A 7,121-nucleotide genomic window follows, 5' to 3' on the forward strand; every position below is an offset into this window, starting at 1 on the left:
GCTAATCGTAGGTAATTTTTGGATTTTTATGACTAATTTTCGAGTTATTCTAGCTAACTTCTGAGTATTTCCAGCTAATGTTTAAGTTTCCCAGCTGATTTTTGGGCTTTTATGGCTATCTTTTGGGTTTTTCTAGCTAATTTTTGGATTTTACAGCTATTTTTTGAGTTTTTATAGCTAATTTTTGGGGTTTCCCAACAATTTTGGGGTAAAAACTCCAAGAATAAGGAGAAAACAACTGAATTTTCCAGAATCATAATTCAGCAAAAAGCTGATTATGAAGCGCTGGTTGAGAAGATGGGGCAGCAAATTAAATCCCTCGAAGAAAGAATGAGGAATTATGAACAAACGTTAATTGCTAAAGACAAGCAAATTAAGTCCTTAGAGGACATTATTAAAGAAAACAATGCCGATAACTACAAATTGGCAGACACAATTGTAGAATTGAGAGATGAGATAAAAACTCATGAGAAAAAAATACAAGAACGTACACAAATCGAAGACTGCCCTATGGAAGGAGACTTCACGGAAGTGAAGAACAAAAAAAAAAGAAAAAAAGCAGATAAACAATCCTCAGACGAAGAAGAAGAAACATCAACGGACAATCAAATCCAAGAAGAATTGGAGAAAATAAAAAAAGACGAACAAAGGAAACAGACAAAACCGGAGAGAAGGCCACCTCCGATAATTTTAAAATCCCCACTGATGTGGACAGCACTACGCAAACAGCTAGTGCAAAGGAAAATCAATGCCCAGTGTAAAATGGGAATACACACGGGCAAAATAACGACGGCGACTAAAGACGACTTTAACAAGATGAAGATGCTCCTGAGCGAGTATAAGGAAATTGAGTGGTATACATACCTACTCAATGAAGAAAAGGAGAGGAAGCTCGTCATAAAAGGACTTGCTGTTAACACCCCAGTGTCGGAGGTAGAGGAGGAATTGAAGGAAAATGGACTTAGACCGAAGAAAGTATGGCAGTTGACAAGCCGTACTCAAAGAAATCAGGACAACACACGAAAACTACTACCTATATACATGGTAGTAATAGAACCGAAAGAAGAACCAACTTATAAGAAGTTGAGATACCTCTGCCACACAAAAATAAGTGTGGTAGAACAAAAAAGGCACGACGGACCTGTACAATGTTACAGGTGTCAGGGATTCCATCACGGACAAAGCACGTGCAACATGGACGTGCACTGCGTGAGATGCGCGGGAGCGCATAGAGCGGCGGAATGCACGCTCAGCAAGACGGAAAAACCGAATTGCAAGAACTGCGGAGGAGAACACCCCGCAAACTACAAAGGGTGCCCGAAACACCCGAAAAAGACGGAGAACAACCAAGCAAGGAACACCACGCAAACAGGACGCACTTACGCACAAGTTGCGAAGAAAACAACGAAGACAGAAGAAAAAACACCGGAACTACTGAGTATGTTGCAAAATATGCAGATACTCATAGCAACACTTATCGCCCAACAAAAATAAACCACAAGAGGACACCCCCCGACACGGTAATTCTGCATTTCACAAGGAAATGTAGAGTTATACATCGGGGACAGCTATAGAGAAGGCGAAGGACCACTCGGACTAGATCTTTTCCTATCGGCATGAGGTAGGAAGAGGTTTACCCGAGGCCGCGAAACACACACACACACGAAGACGTCCAGAACAAGAAGCCAAGAGTGTATAGCCAACAGGCTAATCTCTTTAATAAAAAGATAAGACATCCCAGAATCTCCCATAGACCTAAGGGGAGAGGAGGGATTCTACACGCGAAACTGCGACGTGAGAGAGGATGAGGACCTGTCGGAAGTGACAGGGGGTGGTTGGAATGTTCTTCTTCGCACCCACTCGTGGATTTATCCGGGGGTGGATGTCTAGAGGGACGGGCTCGTCTCAAGGGAAATGTGTGTGTGTGCACACACAGGCAGCGAAAAAAGCCGGAAAGGCTCAAAAGAATATTTCGAAAGCCGATAAAAAGAAAAAAAGGAGGAGGAAGGAAAGTTATGCTATTTACATTTACAAAGTACTTAAGCAAGTTCATCCTGATACCGGTATATCGAGTAAAGCTATGAGTATAATGAATAGTTTTGTTAATGATATATTCGAACGAATCGCCGCCGAAGCATCCAGATTGGCTCATTATAATAAACGTTCAACAATTACAAGTAGAGAAATTCAAACTGCAGTGAGATTATTGCTTCCCGGAGAATTAGCAAAACACGCAGTCAGTGAAGGAACTAAAGCCGTTACCAAATATACTAGTTCTAAATAATAAGTATAACACATCTACTATATTGACCGAAAATTTTTTATTTTATTTACTTAAATGGTAACATCGACAAAAAAAAAAAAAACGGTTCTTTTCAGAACCACAATACTACTTTTTTTTATTTATATGATATATGATAACAACGAACGAACGACTGACTGACTTTAATTCAATTGATATTCCACTTAACTGAAAATTATGTATATATATATATATATATATATATATATATATAAAAACTTTCTAACGTCGCTTTTGTTTAAAAAAGTTTCATATACTAATTCACTGTCGGCTAAAGGCAAAAAAAAACCCGACCGTCGGTAAGATAAAACATACAAAGCGGTTGGTCGGTTGCCGTTGTCAAAGTAGTTTTTGTGGCGTCTTTGAAATTATGTTATAAACACTTTCTTTTTCTTTTCAAATTGGTTTGAAATTTTAAATAAAATATGTTCATTTCCTAAAATAATATACTATACAATGTAAAAAAGAATAAAAAATGTCGGATAAAATATTAAATATTGTAATAGACAGACATAGTTGCGAATAGAGCGAAGTAGCTCGTTCAAAGAAAATTTAATCAGTCAATCAATTTATTGTAATAATTATAATTTGCTACTACCACTTACCCACCATTCGATATCTAAAATGAAATATACGCGGGTTCCAATATTGAAATTTGATATTTTTCTTATATTTAGTATGTCGGAACACATTGTTATTGAAAAATACTCATAATAATATATTAGTTGGGAACATATAGTAGAAACGTGTCGCGTAAATCAGGGTAGACATGTCACCGTTCAAATGATAATTGCGGTATTATTTCAATTCGTTTTGATATTTTTAAATATTGGTCATTATTGTGAATAGACACGTTTCTCTTTACCTTCATTGTATTTTAAGAAGGACTTTTATTTAATTTCGAAATTATATCTAAAGTGCTAAGCATCGACGGAAATAAATTTTTAACCATTTTTAAGTGGTACTTTTTTTTAATAACAAACGTTGTTAGCAATTATTAAATTATAGTAAAACTTCGGCGAAAGTTCGAAGTATACCTTAGTTAGTTATTTGTCAATTTTTTTCATTACATTCGATTCGAAAATCTCGAAGAAACCAAGGTTTTTGAGGTTGGTTTGGTTTATGAGGTTCGTTTTTTAACTTAGTTCTATTCGTTCGTTCAGTCTTCCGTCCGCTTTATTTGAATGACTCCTCTTGTAACTCATTACACGCGAAAAATTAAAAGTCTTTTATACTTTTAAGTATATAGAGAGGTGAAATTTTTTAAAACTAAATATAAAAGTACATCCAATATTTTTTTTTTTTTTTTATATCAGTTTAGTGTAGTTTATCGACGATATAATAACTCTCAAGGTTGTTTGTTAGTAGTTATGGCGGATACAGAAAATCAAACTTCGGTTGTAACCGCAACGTCTGCGTCTAATTCACCGCAGGTTTCGTCGTCTCCAATAAATAAAAAGGAAAAAAAAGCTAAAAATCCTAGGACCAAACCATCTCATCCACCGACTTCGGAAATGGTAAACAATGCGATCAAACGTTTAAAGGAACGCGGAGGCTCATCTTTACAAGCAATTAAAAAGTACATTGCTGCCAATTACAAAGTTGATGCAGAAAAAGTAGCGCCATTCATCAAAAAATATTTGAAAGCATCTGTAGTATCGGGATCTTTGGTACAAACTAAAGGTAAAGGAGCTTCCGGATCGTTCAAGTTAGCTTCGGCAACTTCGACTGGTGGTACTTCGGCTAAAACGAATGCTATTGACAAAAAGAAAAAGAAAACAGCCGCTTCTACTCCAGGCGTAACTAAATCCAAAAAAATTGTAACAGCTGCAAAAAGAAATGCTATTATTGCAGGAGGAGGAGGAGGAGGAGGAGGAGGAGGAGTGGATAAATCGAAAAGTATTAAGAAATCTAATAAAGGCAAAAAAACGACAGGTACAGCAGCGGCTTCTTTAAAAACTTCGACAACAACAACACCAACTACTGATAAGAAAGGCGTTAAAGTTGCCAAAAAAACAGATAAAAAATCTTCGGCTAAAGGAGGAGTCGCCGCCGCCGCCGCTACCAATACAGCCAGTGCCGCATCATCCGAAATTAAAACGAAGAATCCTACTAAAGCAAAAAAATCTAATAAAGGCAGTCCCACGAAAAAGCCGAAAGCACCAAAACCGAAAACTGCGAAAGCAGCTGCTAGCAGTTCCTCTCCTAAAGCAAGAAAAGCCGCCGCCGCCGCCGCTCCTAAAAAGAAGAAATAAAAAGAATATTTTTTTTCTGACAGAAAGATAGTACAACAATCGAGAAGTATTATCGGACTGATGATGGGTACGACGACAATCGACAATAATAACAAATGGCCCTTGTCAGGGCCACAATTTTTTCATTTATTTATGAAGAAAATGAAAAACAAATAATGTTTGTTTTGATGAAACAAGAATTTTTTGAATTTCGGTTCAATAATTGATATGTTATGTTATATATAACATTTTCATCGATCGATGTAATGTAGGTTGTTACCACCTTCTAGATTTGTCTCGACCTACCTACGATATAGTAGATCTAATCTGTTTTATAAACTTTCAATTATTATATGTCGATATTGTCTAAAATTTGTTAGTTAAAAATAATAATTTTCTCTATCTCGTGCGTGCGTGCGTGCGTGCGTGTGTGTGTGTGTGTGCGTGCGTGCGTGCGTGCGTCTTCTTTACCCAATCAACAATCACATCCTTCTTTTATATTTCAATGTTTTCAAACGAACATCCTATATTTATATCAAAATATTATACTACTATCATAAATGTTAAATTATTTGTGGTTCTGAAAAGAACCGTTTTTACTTACAATATATATATAAAACAAAAAATCTATTATAATCAAATAGATAAAATGTAATTTTATATAAAAAAAAAAAAAAAAAAATTTGTATTTATGCTCGTTCTCCGCGAATTCTTCTAGCCAATTGGATATCCTTGGGCATAATGGTGACTCTTTTAGCATGAATGGCACACAGATTAGTATCTTCGAATAGACCTACCAAATAAGCCTCACTAGCTTCCTGGAGAGCCATAACCGCTGAACTTTGAAAACGTAAATCTGTTTTAAAATCTTGTGCTATTTCACGAACCAATCGTTGAAACGGCAATTTTCTAATAAGTAATTCGGTACTCTTTTGATAACGTCTTATCTCACGAAGAGCTACAGTACCTGGCCTATAACGATGAGGTTTTTTTACTCCACCAGTAGCTGGTGCGCTTTTACGGGCGGCTTTCGTCGCTAATTGTTTACGAGGAGCTTTCCCTCCAGTCGATTTTCTAGCAGTTTGTTTAGTACGAGCCATCTTATTTTTTTTTTGTAAGTATATAAGAAATGTCAATATACTAAACCGCTATAGCAACTCGATAAACACACAATGAATGAGATAAATTTAAGAGAGAGAGAGAGATTCGTTGTGAAAAATTAGGAAGGAAGGGTTTTTTTTTTTTTTTTTTGGTAATTTGGTTATGATTTGCATTAGGCCCTGATATAGGAATTTTTTCCTCTGCAGGGCTGGGTGTGGGGATATTTAGTTGGGAAGTGTTTGCTCGGCTGCTTCTAGCGGTGCAGTTACATTTTTTTTTTGTTAAGATTTTTTTTTTCTTTTTTATATTTTTTTTGGGGGGTTTTTTTTTTTATATATTTTTTTTTGTTTATTTTTTGTTTTTTCTTAATCTAATTGGGGGTGGGCGGGTACAGCTGCGGCTGTATTATTCCCTATCGTCGGACATTTGTCTGGAGAATCGGTTCTCCAGGTTGCAGGGAAACCGCAGAAAACCTGCAACTCCGACGATGGATAAAAATGAGGGTGGGTGTTGGGGGTAGGAATTTATCTGATTGATATGGGAGCTATTATTGAGGAAATTGAGGAAGGATGAGGAGGGTCCCTTTCGCCACGGAATTTTTGATTCTATGGATCGAATCAGTTAGAAGGGGCTTGGAGGTCATTTAGGCGGCTTGGAATGGGGGTTATGTCAGTATTGACATAAATGGCGTTGCTAGGGCTAACCCTACACTTTTTCAGTGGGACGTGTTTGGTTTTTGGGTGAAAGCGAAATGAATGCGGTTACCCACGCCGCTGGTTACGGTACAATTATAACCGTAAAAAGGGGGAATGAGGCGTTGTAGCGTTTCGGCTACTAGCGCCCGAGAAGTAGGGATGGCGTTCATTATTGTTGTTGCCAGGATTTCGATTAGGATTTTAGTGTCAGTAGACAGGTCGTAAGGGGTTTGAGGTTTTTCTAGGGTGACTGGGGCTGTATCCTGGGGGGCTTTCGGAGTTTCAATCCTTTTCGGACAGCGGGGGTGGAAGGCGGGGTGAGGTCCGCCGCAATTTTTACAGGTAGGGGAGTTAGCTTTTGGGCATTTTTCTGGCTTGTGACCAGAAGCACCACAGGTTGGACAAATAGGTTTGGCATTGCAGGTGTCTGCGGAGTGGCCGGTAGATGAGCAACGGTTGCAGTATTTGGGGACTGCGGGTATGGTGTTTGAATTTGAGGCTTCGCAGTAGTGCGGAAGCCCGTGGAAGTTAATACCCTTGGTTAGGGCGTGATGGTAGGCGGTTTCGGAATCTGTAATAATTCGGAACATGGATGTGGGTTTATTCGTGGATCTAGCTATAATTCTCCAAGTTTTAAGGACAGGGAATTTCAGGATAGAGAGGATCTCCAGGAACTCTTCTTCGGTGTAGGATTGGTCTACATTCTTGCAGACCAGAGAAAAGGTGGTTTTTTTGGTTTTAGTGGTGAGGGGTTTTTGGGCTCTTTGGGGAGGGTTTATCGGGATTACG

This window comes from Diorhabda sublineata, unplaced genomic scaffold, assembly GCF_026230105.1.
Source record: "Diorhabda sublineata isolate icDioSubl1.1 unplaced genomic scaffold, icDioSubl1.1 Dsub_29, whole genome shotgun sequence".
NCBI classification, from domain to species: Eukaryota; Metazoa; Arthropoda; class Insecta; order Coleoptera; family Chrysomelidae; genus Diorhabda; species Diorhabda sublineata.